The sequence below is a fragment of the Ambystoma mexicanum genome, chromosome 3p (genome assembly GCF_040938575.1).
Source record: "Ambystoma mexicanum isolate Mex_15411 chromosome 3p, UKY_AmexF1_1, whole genome shotgun sequence".
NCBI classification, from domain to species: Eukaryota; Metazoa; Chordata; class Amphibia; order Caudata; family Ambystomatidae; genus Ambystoma; species Ambystoma mexicanum.
In genome coordinates this window covers 1022750013-1022773198 of record NC_090925.1, presented here as the reverse complement: position 1 = coordinate 1022773198, position 23186 = coordinate 1022750013, and the positions used below count along the sequence as shown (strand labels likewise).

Below are 23186 nucleotides of genomic sequence, written 5' to 3'. Positions count from 1 at the left end.
TTGTGACCACGCCCCAGTTACCCTGATCCTGAGTGGGGGAGGGGGAAAGGGATCAGGGAAAGTATGTAGTAACGTGATCCCAAACAATTCAGGTAACCAGATACGGTGGACACAGGTCAATTTTGAAAGAATGAGCATCTTGACTTTCCCTGAGGAATGCTATATGAAGAGGGTATTAAGGGGGAAATCTCCTGAAGAGATAGAGGTATGGATACAATCTCTCACTCAGTTTCTTTTTAAGCAACCCCAGGTTCCCAAAATCAAATGGAAAGCAGTTGAAAGGGGCAAGTTTGCCATTAGGATCAGGATCTCAAACGGTTCATGCGGCGAGAAATCCGAGTCTGTAGATTGGCTTATACTAATAAAACGAGCCAGCAGGAGAGGGTGACCAAGCATGTCAAGCGGCATTCATGACATTACCACTATCGTAAGTCCCAACAACGTGAAAAATTGGAAAATTTCATACAGACTCTCATGAGCAGAAACACACAAAGACTCTGGCAAACATTAGGAAAGGCAGGAGGGGAACAGAGATTAAGAACAGTGAATCCCATTGGTGAGGAGCAGTGGGTTGAACATATTAAGAACAAGTTCTTTGATGTAAACATACCTGCTCCCTCCATGGTGCTAAGAACAAACATATGGCCTCTACCTTTAAGTCATAAAATGATAAAGCAGGCCATTTTAGCACTTAAACCCTCTAATGCCCTAGGCCCAAATGGGTTAGCAAACACAGTATTAAAAAACGATCCAGACAACTGGGCACATGTACTTTTGACACTCTTTTCACGTGTATGTAGGTCTGCTGAGATTCCGTCATCATGGAGAAGGTCGGTACTTATACCATTGTATAAAAAGGGAGATCGATGTAACGCTGGTAATTACCAACCTCTCTCCATGCTTGACGTAACCAGCAAAATATTCATGACACTTGTTCTCAGGGAACTTGAGAATTGGGTTGTAACAAATAAAATCTTGAATTATGCTCAGACGGGGTTTAGACTCTGGGACAGCACATAACATCAGGGTCCTGGATCTACTGATTAATAACACACAGAGCAATAAAAATACCACCCTGTATATAGTTTTCGTTGACTTTTTCAGTGCCTTTGACCAAGTTAAACGGGAGATGTTGTGGGACAAACTGAGTTGCCTAAAGTGCCCTGGCTGGTTCTTACACGTTTTGCTGACTCTACATAGTAAAAACAGTGCTAGGTTGAGACTTAACAATGAGGGAGAGGCCACTGATCCTATTCCTATTATCATGGGAGTTAAACAGGTCTGTGTGGGGGCACATATGTGCTTCAATTTATATATAGCTGACTTGTTACCTCGGATGGCTACCAAAGCAAATTCCCCCCCAAAGTTAGGGGATACTCCCATTGTAGGCCTGCTCTATGCTGATGACTTAATATTATTTGATTGAACATTGTCAGGAGTTAAGAGCATGCTAGAGGAGTTGGCCCTCCACTCGGCTCAACTGGGTCTCACCGTTAACTTGGGGAAGACTAAGATTCTGGCAATGGCTAAAAGTGGCCCCTGTCGTTCAGGGGTCGAGACAAGTTTGGGCAGAATAAGTATCGATCAATCTTACCCATATTTGGCGTTAGCATTTGATACGGGAAACACTCCTCATATTGCAGGCTTGTGAATTTGCTAAAGGAACAGCAGGGTATAGCATTGTGGGGATCATCAAACTCTACCAACAGTGCTTTGTCCCGGCCATCTTGTATGGCCTAGAGGCATTAGCGATACAAGATCTGAATTGGCTCAATATATTAGAGGGTCAGTACTGGCGTGCAGTACTGGGCATGGGCCCAGCTTGCTCTGTTCTGTTTTTAAGGTTGGAATTGGGTTTAACATCACTCAAAGGCATGGCCTTGCGAGCACAAGGTATGTTCTACCTGAAAGCTATTTCCACTCTCTCATGCAAATTGCTTAGCTTGGCTGGTAGCAACTTTGATAACGAAAAGTCACCCCATGGTAACAAATGCAAACAGGTAAACAAGTCCCTTTTTGCTGATATAGACTGGTCTTATGACAAGAAGCGAATAATGCCATTTATACACTTTAAAAAATTGTTCATACAAAAAATGAACAGATGGGACTGGACCCAGAATGATATCCATTTGTCCACCCTGAAGGGGTATGAGGCTGTAACGCATGTAATTCATAGATACAGAAAGACCCAACAATACTTGATACTATGCCCTGATCCGGAGGTACGTCAATTCATGCTAAGGCTCCAGACGAATCAACTTCAGGTATTAGCGCTTGTTGGACCACGGCTGGGCATTTTACCAAAGGATAGGTGTTGTTGTATCTGTGAGACGGGAGAACATCTAGAAACAACCAGACACGTTTTACCACTGCGCCCTCGTTTGGGCCCACTGTACATGTGCATGTTGGGAAAGCTGGCAAGCAGCTATGATACCCTTAAGGGAGAGTCCTTTTGGGATTACTGTCTAAACTCGGACTCATTTGGGACGCAGTTGGCATTATATAGGGTTTGGGTTAGAGTTAAAAGTTTATTACCAAATCAGCCAGCGGTAGCTGAATCTAGAGTGGAACTGGAGCAGGAGCCAATCCCTACATTACCTGAAATTGATGTTAATCTGAAGGATCTAAGTGTAACTGCTTGAGCTTAGTGTTTAGTGTTATGGTCAGGTATTTTGTGTTTTGTGCTCTTGAATTGCATATGATGTATATGATGCTGGACACACACTATTTATGTAATGCATTTGGATTTATTTGTTTAAATGTTATGCTATTTATGTGTAGACTGTATGTATTAAGTTATTGGATATTGGTATTTTCTATTGTTTGTGTAAAGGTCAAATTTGAACTCATTCACAATAAATTTATTATTATAACACATTGCACATCAGCTCTGCCATAGAAATGAAGCTACTTTTTAAGGCAGAAATTACAACTGTAGCTTCCCACATAACTGTCTATCATCTTAAAAACCATCCCCCTTTTAGTCCATAGTATTACTCCGCTGTGGCCATACACACTCCATTTAACATCTTGGCTAACCCTCTCAAACGTAAATGTCTTATATGCACACACACAAAACAGCACCTCCCAAACTCTCCCAAATTCTTGGAATCCGCTCTCTCTGTGGACCTTCAACCAACAGCGCGTTGGGACCATAATTATGGTGAGAGGCGCTAGAGCAAATGACAACATGAATGGCATAAACAACCATGATGTCCCCAGCAGGGTAATACAAATGAATGGGGCCCAAATCAAATATGGCCAGGTTTCCATGAAAGTCTGGTCACCTGGAGGTTTTCATTGGTCATGGGCCGGTGTGCGGGACCCTTGATAGCGTGTGTGTGGCGGGTATCCTCTATGCCACAGCAGCTGCAAGGAAACCTGTTACTCCTTGGCCGTGTTCTGAGCAGTAAAGCATGGCTAGTTTGACGGCCTGCGCTGACCTGGCAGAGGGTCCTGCGCCTCGTACATTATATTTGGCGCATGGGTAACACTCCTACAATCTTAATGAACAACGTGCAATGCTATTAAAAACTCAATTACAGCCCTCCGTTTAATGGCCTACGCTAGGCAATGCAGTCCTGAAGTGCTGATGTGTAAACACAATAGCTGCCATCTGCTGCCAAGGCCCCCTCCCTCCCGCCTCTCCGATGATGGAGTGCGCGTGATGCATGGCGCAGATGCAGCAATAGTATGAGCGCGTCCCGCGGCATCATTGCCCACCACGGAGGGGAAAACGCGGGATTTATGGCCAGCGTGAGAGCCCTTCTGGGTGTAATTTCCCGCTTTTCAGTGCTTGGTGAAATAAATATGGGCATGAGATATGGTTTAATGTTCCTCATCTCTTTAGAATTTTTTTTTATTTTTATTTCTGGCAAATCTGAGCTCAGAATGCCCGTGTTTGCTGTTCAGGAAAATACATATTTTTTTTCTTTTTCTATTTATTTGTTTATTTATGTATTCATGTTGGTTGTCTACTGTGTGCCATGAAGGGCAATGGCTCTAGTTTCGTGATGCTGAATGCTTCCGTTTCCCTGTCAGTCAAGTTAACCCGAAACCGGGTATCTTTGAAAGTTTCCCCAGAGATCCTAGGCTTTAATGGGGTACACCTAGTAGACCAGTCCCCAGGGACAACTGGAGCAAACAAGCACGTGATTAAGAGTTGCCAAACTACTAGGTGAAAGTAATATGACAAATGCTAGGGGTCAAGATTAATTCAAAACCTTCCAGTCATCACTCTTTGCTTCAGTGGCATGCCAAGTGGCATGGTCTTGATAAAATGTGGATTCCGAGTCTGATGGACAAAAAAAATAAAAAAATAAATAAAAACAAGCTATACCTCACGGATGACTCCCAATATGGCCGAAACAGGTCCGGTGTTTTTCGCAGTCTTGTTCAGAATGGATATGACTGAGCAGTTCGGGCTGGAATGCCCCTTTTGGGCTGGCACCAAGCCGGATGTGCATATGGTTTGCCAACTTTCTGTAATGGCATGGCAGGCTGAAGAACTCCTTTTGTTGCCTTACGTGTATAAGGCACGCCAGGTTCACGCAAACATACAAGAAGTGCTGACTCTTCGCCAAACCCCTCCATCCTTTCAGAGGTTGCCCTTCTGTCAAGAAATCACTTTAATGCCATATAAACACACCTACCTCTGATTTGACCATTAATGCACATGTATGACAATCCAGACGCTCTGGATATCAAGTGCCTACAATGTCTTGTGAGTTGGGTATGTGCCAAACCCGAGAAGGCCACCACCTCTTTCATCATTTTTTATTTATGTTATTTTATTATTTTGGAGAACCAGAACTTTTTTTGACACTGGATTTTAAATATGTGTGCTCTGCAGTTGTTTTTAGATGGCAGTTCAGACAGGGATTCAAAAGGTATTTTTGTTAATGTATTATTATTTAATTGTATTTATTGATTTGGTTACAAATTAAAACCTTTCAATAGCAACACTATTTTACAATTAGTACATAACAATCAAAAATTGCATTACACATTTGTCATATTAAAAACTAAATCTATATCATCACATATTACAATTCGCATTTCCTCATCAATTCGCATCTGTGTCCATGAGTGCTGTATTGCATCAGTTCAAAAGCGTTTTGGGACTCTTTTTACAAGGAGAGGAGATGACACTTAGGCAATGATGTCACACATCTGAGATAACAGAAAGTGAGATGCCATGTGAAGGCGTGAAAGTAGCATTGCAACAGCATCAGCCAGCAAGGGATTGTGATGTTATTTTAGGACACGAGGGATTAACATGTCACTCTGAAAAGGAGAAAGATTATTATGTCACTTTAAGGTGATAGCGGGATAATGAGTCTACTCTCCAGGGATAGAAGGTTTAAGATGTGCTCTAAAGTGTTGGGATTTGGAGCACTCCTGCAGGGAGGGCAGGGACGCGGGTGCTTCTACAGAAGGCATTAGCATGCGTCAAAGCGCAGGTTTATCTTCTGCTACAGCAAGCTACTATTATAAGGTTCCTTTCATGCAATCAACACATCCACATTGCTGTAACTTGTTGTCCATATTCTGGGTAATCCATGAGCTAATCTGCCTCTAGGAGCTAGTGTTGCAAATAGTGGTCCATTTGATCTTTTCTTTTTTTTCTGTGTGTCTCCTGTGCTTGTGTGCTGCGACTACAGATTTAGTGCACATCTGCCTTTTAAAAAGGGTATTCTCCATGAAATGGGCATATGTGCAATCACCAGGGCATTTGAACGAAAACAACATTGTTGTGTGCACCGGTGGTGAGTTCGCACTCTGAGGGACCACGTGCAATTTTTATTTTCTAATGCAATATAAACTATAAACAAGCACAAGGAGACTTTAAGCAATGCAACTGTGATAGACCAGCTGGTAAGGAACCCTCGACCTTTATTAATAGGAAGGAGTGCAAAGCTGGGACAGAAAACACAGAAAGGCGAAGGTGGTCCACTGCAAAGTGCTTGGAATCCTTTGCCAGTATGTAAGGAGCAGGGTTAAACAGGCCTAAAGGGGTGCTTGGTCAAAGGCGGTGGTACAGAGGCACAATTGATCATGTCCCATTACTATGACATCCCAATAAGTAAGAGAATTATACCCACAAAGACTCTGAAGGTGAATACCCAGGAGGCTGGTTTGGATTTTGATGTATATTGTATACCCCGAGTGAATGCCATTAATTTGAGTCCCGTCCCGGGCCCAATCTGCACGATTCCCTGTGGCTGCTCTTATTAAACACAATCACTGTGTCTGTCACCCTGTGACTGCTGCAATGGCAGTTTCCTCTATTTGAAAGCTGTGAGCAGCATTCCTACCTTCATTTGTTTTAATGTGTTGTTAATTGTTAAATTGCTTAAAATGGTGCAAATATGCATCACAAGGTGGTCCCTTCCTACGAAGTCTGAGGCATGCAGCATGACTCACTTTCAGTAAGTGCTGTTCTCTTTGCTACATTAACTTGGGTTAGTGATGTTATGGCTCTATGTGATATTTTGGAATATTGAAGGCCGCTCTAACTAAGACCAATTATTTTCGGCCGAGTTGGTGCAGCCATCATTATTCAGAATTATCACTATTTCGAGGGAGTTTCATTCACCCACCCGCAAACCCTAACCTCCCTGATATCTGATCCTCCCTCGCTCTCACCTATGAAATCGGAAGGGTGTAACCCTCATCTCCCTTTTACTCCCCGGCCCCCGCACGTCATAAACATTCCAACCCATCGCCTCTCTCCCCTCACAGACCCACACACAAACACGCACTTACACTTACTCACTCAGCGGCCCCCTGCCCACTACAAACATTCCCTCTGAATAGACACACAGATACACACACACATTTCTGATACACCTGTGGCTTTCGTCTTCCAGCCTTGCCATGCTTGTCAGTCCCTGCACACACTCGTGTGCGATGACGGGCATAAAAGGTCGCTTTAGAAAGACCACTCTAAGCTGTCTCAGCGCAGTCTTTCTATTGCAATCTTTTTTGTTTTTGCAAAAAACAATGACATTTTCACTCAACGCTGTTTTTTTGGGGGTTTTTTTATGTGTACAAATCTTTTAACACAAATTGTTAACATTAACCGGTGACATACATGAATCATGCAGCCTCCTTGAAATTTTATGCGAAATTGCAGAATAGCTACAACCAGTTTTCCCTTTGATGGGGAAAGAGCGGCCATTAACTGTCCAAGACAACCACTACCAATAGCCCATAATGTTTAAAGACACAATCTACCACCCCAACCAAAAGTGTCCTTCCAGCATACACGTCCTCCATTGCAGAATGCATACCCCCTGATACGTCCAGAATCTGGAATTCCAAAAAGTGGAGCCTGGTACGTCTTTTTTACCACCAGCCATTGTTTTCTGCCAAGTATGTGGGTAGTCTGAAAAAAATGTCCACATCTTCTCAATTGAGGATTTGAGAATGTGACGCTCATTCACCTTCCTGATCCAGTTAGCCAACTCTGAGTCATCCTAGTCAGTTCTTTGAATTATGGAAGGGTCCAATCTGGGGCCCACATGCTCACCAGGTTAGTCAACTGATGGACTGCACCAATCTGAGAGCCAGCTGCCTAACCGAACATATGGTTTGCACTGCTTGCCCGCAGGCGCTTTGCTTCAAAGCCTCAGCATCTCTTGACCAACGGCCTGCTGTGTGAGTCCTATTTAGTGCAGAGAGCGCCTGTGTGACTAGAGACTTTACAAGCAGAACTGTTCCATTATCGTCTTCCGATCCGCCATGCTTGTTGGAGGGTGCCTGCTTTCATTTTGTGATGCTCACTGAATGTGGCCGCCCGACCCCACTCTGTGCAACAGTAGATTTCAGACTGAGTGGCTAGGCCCCCAGCCTGGGAGGATATCCGCAGGGCTGGGGAAGTCTTTTAAAGGGAAGACGGCGACTGCTTATATCAGCAGTACTGGTATTTGGAGGATCTTGGAGGTTTGCGGGGTGGGGGGGTGCCAGCACTAGTATCACTCAAGAAGGGGCTCAGTATCAACCTGGTTGGAGACCGCTGCTCTACATGCTTCATCCCACTTGTGTGAAGGCGGGGCAGAGATTCATTTGGGGGGCCATGTGGACATTCAGTCGCCACTGTCTAGTCTTGGTGTTTTCCCATTCATTGTACTGCCCTCTCTGCTCCTCATCACCTCATGCAGAGCGAGAACTTGTGTTCACGTTTGCTGCCCAGGGGAAGTTTGGAATTCTTATTAGCACGGTTTCCCCTATCACTAATGGCCACAGCGATGCGTGTTTCCAAGGAAACAATCAAACGCGCACTGTGGAATCATCAAACTCTTCCTGATCCCCTTAGCCAATGAACGCCTCCACCTCTCCTATGTTTGTCTTTTATGATCTGATCATTTACCCAAGTTATGTTTGAAGATAGTTTTCTTTTTTATTGGAAATTATGAATCATGGTTTGATGGCGTCGTGTGAACAGTTCTTTTAACTGTTCCACACTATTGTTAATATTCACAAATGACCAGTTAACCCAAGCCTTGAAAACAGTTAACTGACTTCCAGCCAAAGAACATTTCAGCTTTTAAATGCCCTGTGTTAATTAACACACAACCCTGGCATGGGCCATATCACAGATATCACATCAGGCTGACCCACTCCAAGCTTCCTTCCAGGAGATGGCTCCCATCCACTACCTAAAATGGGAACCACATTACTTTGAATGAGATGCCAATATACCATTCAGCGCCAGATCCTTGAGAGCACGTGGCTCTGGGCAATGCCATTTCTTGTCACAACTTCTATGATTTGAGACACTTACGAAAAAGCGCAAAGGGATGATATCCCATCTCTTTCATAGCACCAGCTCTTCAATGTCACACTGTCATTGATTGGTTCGGAAACCTGCAATTTCCAGCTCGCGGGTGTCCCTTATCCTCGAGAGGCACACAGGAAGTGAACGGTTACCCCCTACATCTGCGTGGACCGGTCGGGCCAATGATACTCTGTCATTGGCTTAAGGTCGCTTGTAATGCTTTCAGAAAATAATCTGAATGAGCCTTTAATAAGAATGCTGGCGTTCCTCCCACCACTTTACAGCAGTATGATATGTCGCCAGGGAGCTGGGGGCAGCTTGGGTGTAATTTCCCGAGTGGATGGGGTGACAAAGGTGCTGCCAATGCCATCATCCTAATACCCCAGAATGTACAATTTTCTATCCAAAATATAACCCCATGATAACCAACGGAGAGGGCATAGCTTTAACCTCATTGTATAGATGGAATCGCACACTGTTGTGCCCGACTTTGATGACACTCCGCTTCATACAGAAAACACCTCTTAAGGCTGAATTCCAGTCCTCTGAGCTAACGCCAGCGGGAAACGTCAATCAAACCCCATTGGCATGACATCACTGCAGTGAATGTGCATTATCACTACCTGTGCGGTTGCTGCACAAACCTGAGTAAAATGGAGGTGGTTGGATCTCGGGGCTGATGTATGCCTACTGCCTACTGCTGAACGTGACACGGTGGTGCCACACAGATGCTCCATTGGGAAGCATGGGGAATAGGAAGGTAATTGGGGATGGTTGCACTTACAATTTACCATCGTACTCCAGCAGGTACCTGCAAGGGTGGATTTTTCACCCAGGTGTTTAGTGGCAATATAGACATCTCAGAGTTCCCTCCTTCTTTCTATGATTCCACTCAGTATCCCCAAGATGAAAAGCCTCTCAGTTGTTCATAGCAAAAGGGAGATGGATCATTACATTCTTTCAGTGGTAGAACGTGTGTAATGCCATATAATTTACATGGCAAGTGGTTGGGGCAAGGCTGTAGCTTAACACAGATCAAAGCCCTCTGTAAACAAAACCTTCTTCTAGTCTATTGGTGAGATCACTTATACTACCAGTCCCAACCAACCATGAAACGAGGGAGCATCACAGATCTCTTTGGGGGACAGGGTCCCTGTGACATATCAACTTCCGGGGCACCAGTGGTCCTGGGATGAATATCGGTTTCTAAACCATCAATCAAGCCCACACCTCTAGTACACCAGAAGGGATGCCTACAAATTGGAATGCAAGTGAATTATAAGACCTGCTTGTCCAATTTTGGTAACGGGGATGGACCGGAAGGCTTATCTCTGCAACATCATGGATTGCTGGTTAGTTGCAACATTGCGAAAATTACTACCCAATGATAAAAAGGAATATCCAGTCAAGGTTATGAAAAAATATCTACTTTATTATGACTACAACAGACAGTTTTAGCACACTACAATTACAACTCTCACTGTAAAGGAACACAGAGGACAGACAGTTTCATGAAGGAAAGGGATGCACTCTTGATACTGACAGGCTTGATGGATGTCTGCATGCTTTCCGGCGGGGTGGCTCGCGGCCAAGAATCGTTGTCTCTGTGCTGGTTGGCAGATGTGGAATGCAGGTCGCGGCATCTCAGATGGCTTTGGTAACTTCGGCATGACAACAGTCAGTAGTGCAGCCTGATGTGGTTCAAGGACTTGACTGTCTCGAAATTGTCCTTAGCAATTCTAGGCCTCCTAGCCTCTTTGCAGGGCTTGTGTCCTTTCCAGGTGGCTGGCCCAAAGACCAGGAGGGTGTTAGCAGGCAACGGCCTTGTCCTTTGTACAGAGACTCTCTGCACTTTACACCTAGGAAGCTTGCTATCAGAGCCTAGAAGGGCACGCTGTGTGCTGGCTGGGTACATGTTCTGGAGCTGCTGGATGGGTTCTATGAGTCCATTATCTCCCTCTGCTCCCTGGGAGATGTTTAGGGGAAGGATCATGTTTCGCTCTTGGAACTCCTGGCCTTCCTTCACTGGTGGAAGATGTAAGGTAGACTGTAACTTCAGCCCAGGTCCAAATGAGTCCTTCTTGTTACTCCTTGAAACGTCTTCAGATGATCTGCTAAGTGAGGGTTTCAGCCCTCTTTTAAGCCAAACGAGTACAAGTGATCGGTGTAGGCTAAGCCTACCTTAATGAACCAATCCTGTGTCCTCACCAATAATCTTCTGTTATACATGAGGTCAGGACCAGATTGCTCTACAACATGACATACAAGGTGGTGACAACATATACCTAAGTCCCACCCATATTCCTGTCTGTTGTAGATCAAAGTGTCTCTCTGGTTCACCAAGCCCTCTGCCACTCTTGATTAAAGTTCAGGTTTTTCCTTGAAGTATTGTCTGGGAGCAGACTTCATGTCTCCCCCAAACCAGATACTTTTCCCCTCTGAAAGAAGTCAGCTGTGCAGGGGTTTGCCTACGGTAAATAGTGGACCAAGACATTCATTTCACTGCCTTTCATACAGAGGGGTGGGAACTAACTTCAAGTTGACACATTTCACATCAAAGGGGTGTGAAATCCGCCTTCCTGTTGTCTCTCCGCCAACCAAGCCCACTAGGCAGGCTTGCCTCAATTATCTCTCACTAGTATGCACTGCCACCAGCGGGAAGAACAAAGGGATGCAGATCCATGGAGCACTTGATATTTTAATTAGACTGCTCATGGCTGGAGGAGGGTGTGCCTTCCCCTCTTCTTGGAATGCTTTGATGTACCCAGGGCTGTCACATTCCATGTGAATATGACAGGGGAAGACGGCGCATGTAAGCTGCGTCTTCCCAGAGTACAGTTGACTATGTGTTTGCTGCGGGAAGCAGATGAAATGGGAACAGAATGGCCACACTCATTTCTCGGAGGTAGGTCTCCCATCATTCATTTTTATTTAGAAAAAAATCAAAAAAGCCCAAGCGAGCACACAAATTCCTCACAGTCCCTTCCTTCTTTCATAGAGCTACATAGGGTCTTTTTCACATTGAGGACAGACCTGCAAGACACAATTGAAATGATCATTATTTGAGCAATGATCAGACCTTTCAACTGGTCATCATTCCTCTGAAACATTTAATGCTGTGAAGTGGAGGCAATTTGATAAATTAGAGCTCTGCTGCACATTCACACAATGCAAACACAATTCAGCTGCAAACTAGAGTTGTTCACATAATTTCAATAGCAGCGTTTTGAATACATGTGAATTTCTCCAACTGAGTGACATTTTGAGCACTGTTATCCTTTATACTATTGACAACCTTATTAATAAGTGGTTTTGGTGGTACAAACTCCCATGCATGCCCACTGGCTCTGATCGAAAGTACGAATGCCGTTCAATAGCTGTTAGGCTTCAGAAAAATACATTAATGTATAAATAGTGCGGCCACCCTTAAAAAGTGCATTTGGCTTTCATTGTGAATGCACTAATCTAAGTAGTGAGTGAATACATATTTTCGTACTTTTCTCACAAGATGCACAACATATTGTTATGTGTCGTACCTGTAGCGCTGATACTAAACATGAAATTGTACTTGCACTTGCATTATGCTCTACATTACCACACTTCCCGTAACCAGCCCTCTGATGCCTGCGGGTTTGGCGAGCTGTCCAAACAAATACATAAATAAATGCACAAATAAATAAATAAACAAATAAATAAATAATACATAATAAATAAATAAATAAATACATACACAGCATTTGATAACTCAGTCTAATATGTGCCTGTTACTTCATTGCTTGTATTTAATCACGCAGGTCACCCACCTTTAAAGCTCTTACAATAAAATATGTCCAAAACATGTATGAGATACACGAGTAGACAAAATGGCAGTGAAGGTGTATTGGCGTGAAATGAATGAACATCATGCAATTAAGCAAATACATGCTTGCATTTCACTTTTGATCATGGTGGCTGGACCATTTCTGTGAGGAGGGGAAATAAGTACCTAGGTAAAAGCTACTGGTCAGATTTCGAGGACTCGTAATATTGCCATGAAACTATGAGATAGTCCACATAATCTGATGACCACCTTACACCCCTGTGGGAAAGCGTTCTCTTGCTGTGATTGATTAAATGCAGGCGAAACACCCACAACAGCTGCGTTTATTGTGCCTTTATTTTCGCTTCTTCAGATTAGAATTTTCACTTTTCCCGAGTTACTGGCTGAAAACATCTGTGGAAAAAGTGCAGACTCCCTGTTGCCTTTGTTTAAATCACATCCCCTACAGTACCCAGTAGAGTCAAGCAATCTTCAGAGAGATACAAGAGCTCCCATAATAGTTGATGTACACCTAGGATTGACTCAAGAGGACTGGCGCCATGATGTCCCGCCAGAAACCTTCCCCCTGCCAGTTCTGCCCTACTTTGTTGTCCAACCTCTCCACACTGTCTCTATCTGAAGCACATACACCTTGCAATTGTCTTTGCAAAGCATGAAACCCTTAGATCACATTGCTTCCCCTGCTCACGTGCCGTTCTCTGATGGAAAACTCTCCTTAAATGAATTGTCCTCTTTGAAAAGCTGTGTTTAGAGTATTGCTGTATCTACTATGCTTTACTACTTTCACTTCTGTGATATTGATTTCTAATCCAATTTCTTTTCAAGATGCCTGCGGCAACATGCACCATTTGGTTGGCTAACAGGGAACCTCTCTCAAAAGTGACTAGCAGCATGTTGGGCTGTCTTTGGGGGTCCTCCCTCCTGCACCCTCAGAACTTCCTAGCATCCCTCTATCCCACCAAAAATGAATAGGGTGGTAAGTACTTCTGGCACAAAGGTTAAACATGACCCAAGGGCAGAGGCGTTTCTAGGGGGAGCGAAGGGGGCTATAGCCACTGGTCTTTTGGTTGTAGCCCCGGATAGAATCTCATGAGCTACAACCAAAAGGCTAGCTAGCCCCCAGTCCCCACAGTTCCGATATTAGCATAGCCCCCGGTCTTTTCAAGACCTAGCAACACCCCTGCCCAAGGGCCCATTATGGCAGAGAGATGTTAAAGAGCCTGTCTGGTGAGGGACAGCAGTAGCCTGCCCTGCCACTGTCAGCCTTAATTTCGCAACAATGGGTGAACATCACTCTCCCCCACAAAAGCTGCAGGGAATCTTGGGAAGTTTGTGGAACTCAAACCAGGTAGAATTTCAGCTAGTTGAGTCATGCACAAACTGTACCTTGGACGGGAAACATGGTATTCCTGTCTCTATTTACAAACCCTGAGGAAACAAGGTCCTCATTAGGACCCTGGCGGTCCCGTAATGAACGGTGCCGGTATGGGACCGGCACCGTTCATTACAGGCTGCCCAATTATGAGGACTGCTGCGGGACCCGCTCTGGAACGCCTAGTCAGACCAGGCATCCTTAGCTGGTCCCGTTAGCAGTCCAGAATGCTAACAACGGGCCCGTTGTTTGCATCTTCCCCATTCCCATTGAGCCCTGTTGCGCTCAAATGGGAATGGGGAATGTTTTTTTCCGGAGCCCAGAAAAGGGCAATAACTGGGTCCGCCAAGGTCAGCATGACCCGGTTATTGCCCTTTTCTGGGCCCTGGAAAAAAATCATTACCGGCAACAGACGTGCCCTTAATAAGGGCACGGCTACCACCAGGGTCCTAATGTGGCCCACGGTCTTAACCTTGGTCTCCAGGCCGATAACATCTGGGAAACTCTAAAGTTTAAAAATGTGTGCAGGTATTTGCCTGATTCCCAATTTTCGAAAAGTTAATACAAAAATAGAAACTATTGGTTGAAACATTTCTAAATAATATATATATTGTTTTTAAAATGTTGTATTTGTCAAAGACCCATACCATTTACTTAGGAGTCAATGTAAGTTTTACTGTGAAAGGAAAGCCAGACTACAACTTATTGCGGTCAGTTTGGGATCAGTATTTTTTTATGGCAACATCTGTAGATTCCAATGTTATCCTTTGTTTTAGCATTTGGTAATGGGTGCTAAGCTCAAGACGTACCCAACATTGGCCGGAGAGGTTGAATATGATTAGAAAGCTCAATGAACAGTTCCAGTAAACAATTACATTAATGTATGACCTGTGAGAGTGCCCTGGTACGCCCCCATGGTCCAATTTCCAGGACATATGTGTTGGTAGGGCGCAGAAATGCTTCAAAAGATCCAGAAATCGGCCAATAAGAGGGGGAGCCACTTGACTCTCACTGCCTGCACAGTTCCACTTTTTGCCCAGGCCGCAGAAGGGATATGTGGCCCGGTTACTAGAACCCGGGAACTAGAAATCCTTCACCTTGCACTTATGCTATACCCGGAGTAGTTTGGGTCCCCAAACATCACTAAATGCCCTCACTACACTCAAGCCTTTAACTTTGTCTTTGTGGGCCATAACTCCCATACGACTGTCGATGTAGGTCTATAAGGCTTAAGCAAACTCAAACCATGTAAAAATAAAAATGTACACTTTTACTTTTTAAATATCATAAAAACAGCCACGTTCTTCTGAAATAACAATTAGCAAATTAGCAGAAGTGATGTTGATACTTTACAATGTGAATGGACAGTGGCAAACAAAGGATATTGCCATTTTGCAGTATGCAGGTGCCTTTCACCAATGAATCAGTGAAATGAAGGTTCCATCGCAGGGGGCGTTCTGTGGGGTAATGAAGAAAGGTGATCTTATGTGTCAAGCAGGAAGATGCAGTCTAAGGATGTGCCTACATGTGATCAAGGAATGATGAAATTAGTCAACCACTGTGAAGGAATGAGGCAGGTCCAGAGTCTGGATTAAGAAACGATTGGAATAGCCTGGTCCTCTTCCTCAATAGAGTCTGGAGAAGACTCACTCATAATCTTAGGTAGCCAATCTTAAAGCTTTGTTAATTGACACAATAACCCAAATAACCCAAATATCCATCAGTGGAATGGGCTAACTTTTCTACTTAATAGAGCTAAACCAGGGCTTTGTTAGTGATGACGCATGGTCAAATCCAGTTTTACTGTGGATGTATATATACATTACAAGGCCTGCAGTAGCGGCCGTGTAGTTATGGTTAAGTTGCTCAACTCATACGAAGAGCACTTTTTGGGTGGCTTATAACTTTGCTCCCCCTGGACGAATTCTTACCAAACTTTGCAAAAAAAGTATATGGCCCATTCTGAATCATTTTAGCAAGTTTGGTCATGTTTGATCAAGGGGGGGGACAAACTTATAAAGGGGGTCCCGATTTTTTATTTTCCATAGACGCAATGGAAAAAAAAACTTTGCTCAAGCCTACATCCCAAACCGCTGGATGGATTTTCACCAAATTTGCAGCAGCAGCAGCGGCTTGATCCCAAAACCGTGCTTTGGCGTAAGTCTGTCCAGTAGTTGTATGTAAAATGACCAAAAAGTAGGTAAAAATAATGTGTGATATATGGGTACATGTTAGGTCAGCGGATAGGCATTTCTTTGGCCTAGGCGTTGACGTGATGTCAGCGGACATCGGACACGCCCCCTGATTGGATGGTGAAAAGCGTGAAGTGCGTCAGATTTTTGGAAACGCCCACCATGTTGAATTCGCGGCCGGTGTCTGAGAACACTGCTGTAAAAACATATAAAAAAACACAACATTGCACTCGTCAAACTTATCAGGGGGAGGTGAGGGGTGATGAGGATGGGATGGGATGTAGCCATAAGAAGCCCAAAAATTAGTGTTTTCACCCCCAAAGTCCGCGGGGACAGTCATGTGAGGTTTGCGGACACTTCAGATGTTCATGGACATCTATGCCTGTTTCTGCATTACAGAGTTGGTGAAAACAGTTCTTGGATGGCTTCTAACTTTGGCGCCACTCAATGAAACTGCATGACATTTTGGAATTGTATTTTAGACTTGATTCTGAATGGTTCTGGAATGTGTGGAGCTGTTTTGCCAAGAGGGAACAAATTTAGAGGGGGGGGAAATATTGTAAAGGCTTATACATGTGGTACCATTTGACAAATCTGCACACAAGTTTGCAATTTTTTTTAAATATATGTGCATAGTTTGGTGGGACTTTTTCAAGAGGGGCTAAATTCGATGGGGGTCTCAACATATTTAGATGGCTTACAACTTTGTTGCCGTTTGACGAATGTGGACAAATGTTTTAAGAAATATTATAGACCCTACCTTCAATCTTTGTGTAAAGACTGAATGAATTTTGTCAAGTGGAACTAAGTTATATGACTATTGTATGTACATACATTTTGACACTTATGAAAAAATAAAACATGGGTAGATTTCAAGCAAACTCGTTTAAGGAGCATTGGCAAGGACCTTAAAGCATGGTTTTGCAAATGTGCCTTTGTTTCATTTTTTGACAAGTGTCATAATGTAGGTACACAACTTAGTGATACACCTTTATTGACTGTGTTATGGCCTGTGGCCATGGACAGTAGCCAGATTGTCTGATTCATGGTATAAGATCATGACCCGGGCAATCTGGCTAGCCTCCATGACAGCGAGGGATGAAAAATGGTGTTAAAGAGGCCATGTCCAGCTGTGGTAAACTTATTCGAAAGTGGGATAGGTTGGGAAGGGAAAACAAATTTGCTCATGGTAATATGGTCATAGGGTTCTGATTTCAACTTCTGCAGGCTGCCATGGAAAGGGAAGAGGGACTCTGTATGGAACCCTGCCTTCCCTTTCCATGGTGGCCACCATGGAAAAGGATTTTCCTTCCTACATCATCCCGTATTTTTTAGCACCCAGGGATTCCCGCTTTGGGAACCAGGTGTGCTAATGGCCTTTATCCTCCATTGCAGGAGCTGCAATGGAGGATAATGGTCCAGAGCCCTATTTATTTATTTATTTATTTTTGTATTTATAATGTGCCGAAGCCGCAGGAATCAGGGCGCGCATATGCACACTTCGCTTGGGCGGTTAACTTGGGCTGACGGGCCGTTATCCCCCGTTCCGGTCCCTGCAACGGGTATTATAAATGCCACATTATTCACATTAGCATAACACAAAATGCTTATGGAAATGTTGGAAAAATGTATTGAGTCTATGTACTTTACTAAGAAATGTAAAGTAGATGGAGTCTATAAGATTTTTTTTTAGTTCTATTTTTTAACTGTGAAAGGTGGTTCATAAAGGAAACAATCTTTTGTTGTTTAAAAAGAAAACAATATGCAGGAGAGGTTAGAATGTAAGGTGAGGAGGGAAATGCGGGAAGAGGCACCAAGCACTAATATGGGGTGGCAGGTGGACAGATGAAGATGTTGCAAGTGTGTTACTTCCAAGTCAGTGAGCAGTGTTTCTCATGCTCCTTGATTACAGCTTCAAACACACTTTGAAACTGGTTCCCCCTGCATAGTGGTGTGTTGCAGTATATACAGAGGACTGTTGTCTTCCAAAGATATGGATATTTTATTGCTTGCAAGGTAGCTGTTGGAATTTTGTATCCCACAGAGATAGGCTGTGTGGTTACAGTATAGGTTCAGGAAGATGATGTGGAGGGAGAGAGCCTACTACTTGGTAAGAAAGGAGCAATCTTTCTGAGAGCATTGCGGTAGTTGGATTTGGTGTGACGGAGCATGGAGGTGGTCTTGTAGGAGTCATTTCCAGGTAGCCCGCGACTGAGTACAAATTTGCACTCAGTGCATTTAATTTTTGTAGCTTTAGCCTTTGGTACATTCCCAACAGTGGTAAAAAAACTTCCACACCCATGTTTCTCTGTGGGTGCTAGAGGTAGGCATTTCCTATACCTCATCTTCTTGGTCCTCTTGGCTGTCTTTGGAAATACTGTGCTTTTTTTGTTGTGTGGGTCCGCCAGCTGGTGGTGGTGGTGGCTCTTGCGGAGGAGGGATGCCAATAGCTGATTCAATTTTTAAGATAAATAGAAGTTTTGCTACTATTATTCCAAGCATGTGCTTTGTACTAGATTGTAAATGAATAATGATTAAGAATAGGTGTAGGAGCTGTGCACTGGTACATATTGAGCTTGAAATTCGTAGAGCGGTAGAAAATGCAGTTCTGACTGTCCTCGAAGCAAGGACCATGGACACGTCATCCGGCCCCTTGTGAGCACATGGTCGTATGGCACTGTCTGGAAGGTCTGCAATGACGTCAGATATTTGCGGACGTCGACGGAAGCAAAAACAGTGGAAAAAGTATAGAAGTGTTCAAAATGATGCTAGAAGGTGGGAAATGACAGAGTTCTAAGATGAAACTTTGTAAATTGGACAAAAATGTTGCTATATTGGGGTAACTTTTATATTAATAAGTTGTTGGAAAATAGCATGCACTGGTAAAAACCCATGGAATTCTCTGAAAAAGAACGTAGTTAAAGATACGTTATGGTTATGTTGCACCAATAAAAACAAATAACATTCATTGAAAAAAACTTTGTTAAAGGGATGTTATGGTTAAGTTGCACTAATAAAAACCGGTGAAATTCAATGAAACAACTTTGAGGTTCTTATCATTTATATGTTTTATATTTTGTTAGTGATGTCATGCTTGGTGTTAATGTGTTGCTTTGTATCTTCATATTGTATAATTCAAGTTTTTAGATAGTATGACTCTTTTTTGTGTTTCTAATTTAGTTGGTGTATGAATAGTACTCTTTGACAGTCAGGGAACACTCTTTGTGAAAAACTGGCAAAATAATCCTGGTGCCATATGGAAGCGATAAAGAGTTCTGTGAAGTCTTTGGTGCACAATAAATGATGTTGTGTTGGTCAGGCCATGAATATCTCTTCGGTCGTTGACAGAGGATAGGGCCTGGAAATCTTTTGAATTCACTTAACTGATGGGGCTCAGTCACTATTGTCCATTTGTTCTTGGTCATTTTGTCCAAATCCCCTCTCTATCAAGATTCCTGCCACAGCGTCCATTTTGTATCCCTCCGTAGGACATTGCAACGAGTTCTCAGGCCCAGCAGAAACAATCAGAAATGCTTATCCCACATCTACGTGTGTCTATAATTTCTCATCTGGACAGAGTGGGGAGGGACCGCACCACCTCTCTGTCCATGAGGGGGAGCGAAGCATAACAATTCTTTCTTTGCCCAATTCTTAGTGACCTGAAAGAGACCGAGAGTCTTGGCAACCCCTGCAGAGGAAAGACGGTTCAGAGGGAGCGCGTCTGATTAAAAACAATCACGCTTGGCTGCAGGAATAGACATCAATTCTTGTTTCCCCAGCTTCTATTGTTCTTTCTGTCCCTCAGTTTTCTGTCCTGCCTGTGCACACAAATCCTTGCCTTTAAATAGAATACAACAAATCACTCGTGTTCTGTGCATTTTTTTCCACGCTCTTAAAGTTGGATCTTTTATGGCGCCTTGATGCAGCCATAAAAGAGATGAACGGCAAAAGGTTTTATGTTTTTATTTTTTATAATGGCTGGAAACATCTGCGGTGCGCCGCAGGGGTCTGGATCCCACAAACGTCACTGTGAGGTGGGCACAGAATGTGGCATGCTGTGAAATACAACAGTCACAGTAGGCCACCCAGCAAGAGGGAATGCAACAGAAGTCTATGGCATGAAGTCTGGCCAAATTCCAACACTGTGAAGTGGGCACGAATTGCTCACCCCTGCTTTTTAAATCTTTCCCTAAACTAACCTAGCCTAAAAATGCAGCAGGAGAATGCTGTGCCTTCCACAGTAATGTAGCCAGTCTGCAGCATGCAGCCCCCAGGTTTCCAAAGGAGCAGAATTGTGGATTAAGTTCTATTGTTCGGCTGTTGGGCGGCATGCTATGGTCCCACTACTGAGGGAGACGTTATTGTGAAACTCGAAGCGTCATGTCATCGAGTCATTGACGTAACGTACGGAGTCAGGGGGGCGGGGCTGATGACCTAGGAAAGTGGTCTTCTGTGTCATGCCATCCCAAACCTCTGAATAAAGAGAAAGCAGTGGATGGCTGCTGTGGTAACCTGATAAGGAAGACTATTAACATTGAACTTTTGGGCCTTGATGGTCTTCTCGGATAGTGGCTAGCGATTTTCTTTTAATTTTTTTTTTTTTTTTATGTAGGGTTTTCATTTTTCATGATAAAATAAACATGGACAGCCCACCCAGCATGGTGAAGGATGCGTCTGAGTGTAGGGATTCCTCCTGCTTCCATATCTCACCAACATTGTTTTCATTCGTTCATGTGCTTCTAGGCCCTACCAGTGAAACATATCACATGGCATGGATTGTTCATGTGTCATCAATCATAAACTTTTCCACTTTTTGCAAAATATGACTTTGTTGTAATCATGTTCTATAATGGATGACCCAGTTGTATTCCCTTATTTGTCTAAAGAGGAGACACGTTTGTGTGAGTTTGATTATCATAATAATACATGTATTTGTTTATTGATAAGTCTATTTTGATTTTTAGTTGATGGTACTTTGCTTGATGACTCGCATTACTCAAAAAAGAGGCTGTTTGAGAGTGCCAACGGATCACGGGCAGCAAAAGGAAAGACAGGGACGTAATTTGGTGGTCACCAGGGGTCACACCTGTAGAACATTCAGACATGCAATTACTCATTTTACTAGAACATTCTTGTATGAAATATATATCATATAACAGTGATACTTTAACCATATTTTTCATAGTGTACTTAGGAAAAATGCTATGTGATGCCACTTCCTGTTTTGTCTAGGGGTGAAAGGTAATGTTCCATCGATTCCCGTAATGTCACTTTGGAGTGGGGTCAAATGACATCACTTCCGGTCTATCAGAGGACAAGGGTCATGTGATGTCACTTCCGCTACCCCTGGCATTTTGGTGAAATGACGTTCCTGAGGAAAGAACTGACAGGAAGTGAGGCAGACACTAGTATCACTACATAGTTCCATTTTTGGTTACGTTTATTGGAGGCACTACAGTCTGTAGACATCTTAGCACTAAGTCTAGCTGATACAGAATTTTTGATTAGATAATAAGAACTGTAGAGTTGTCATCTTTTTTCCGGAAGGCTAACAAGTTAGTCTTGCCCCGAGCATCAGGGGGTAAAATGTTCCAATGCTTGTTAGAATGGATAAAGCAAGGTTGGCTGAGTCCAAAGGTCTGTTCGTCCTGGGATGGGGGGTAGAATAGGGGGTGGGGGCTGGAGCAGTAGAGATCAAAGCTGATATACATTGTCATGTACGATTAAATTTCTTCCTGCAAATCCTAGTATACAGAGGATACCTTCCATAGTAATGTTTGTGTGCTGAGAAATTTGAATGTGATCCTTGCATTAACCAGAAGCCAATTACGTTTTCTCCAGGAAAGGCATATATGTAGATGAAATGGGGTATACAAAATTATGCAAATGGCAAGTGTTGTAACATTTGAATGGATGTAACCACATACATTATAGAGGGCATTACAGTAGTCCAATATTGAGCCAATTATTGTTCAAGTTAACGTGGCATAGTAGTGTTCTCAGGGTAAAGAGTGTAGTTGTGTTAGTGGCATTAGATGGTGATTTGTGGTGATGATTTCTGAACTGATTTGATAAACCATGGAGCGATTGGGATCACTTATGACAGCCAGGGTGTTGACCGTCCGTTGAGTGGTTATGGAGCAACCTAATAGGGACATATTGGAAAATCTGGTGGGAGCTGATGTCAATTGTTTATTCAAAGCCACAAGTAAAAGTTCTGTCTTATGAGGGTCAAGCCCCAAGCATGTTTCTATTGCCTTATAGATCCCCTGGATTCTTGTAGCACTAGACATAGCAGGTGCATTGCACGTAGGCTGTTGGTTGACCCAATGCATTAGCTTAGTTATCAATAATAAATGGGCAAAGAGGTTGCAGTTTATCAGCTAATCATTTTCCCATTCCATTGCCTTGCCTCCTTCCTTTTATTACTGGCAGGCACCATTCTCCTGATGTGTTCTCCTCATGTCTAGGTAAGTGGGGAACATGAATGAGTTGGATTTATAAAGAGCTAGGATTGGGCAAATAGGAAGAAAGCCTTCTCTTTCAATCACTTTTAATTGGTCTTTTTTTTAAATTGTATTTAGTTTGACAAGAACAAACTTTTACAACATATAAAAACGAGTTAAAACAATTATACTTCGACTTACATATTACATTTACGATTGTTTTTAAAGATTTAAGAAAGATATCGTCCTAGAGGATGTTAGTATCAATTCCATTATTTCTAAGTACAATTTGCCCACATAAAACTCTAATTCATACATATAGATAAACTGTCAGTTCATTCTAACTCATTATTACCAACTATAATACAACAAATCAGAAAAAAAACAATAATAAAACGCATTGATTAAGCTACGTACACTCAGGGATAATATAAAAGCAATACAACTAATCATGCAATAGTACCTAGGATCATTAAGTTTAAGTTAGTTACAATACATCCGAAGGATCGAGATTATTTTGATTAAAAACATAATGAAAGCCAAAGTGTAGCACATAGACATCATTAACCAATGC

General features: G+C 43.1%; 1 protein-coding gene across 19 annotated transcripts in view; it reads left to right on the top strand.

The window, feature by feature from the left end:
• The window catches only part of PTPRT (protein tyrosine phosphatase receptor type T), a 2174878-nt gene that overhangs the window by 620050 nt on the left and 1531642 nt on the right, over positions 1–23186 (top strand). The window lies entirely within an intron of this gene.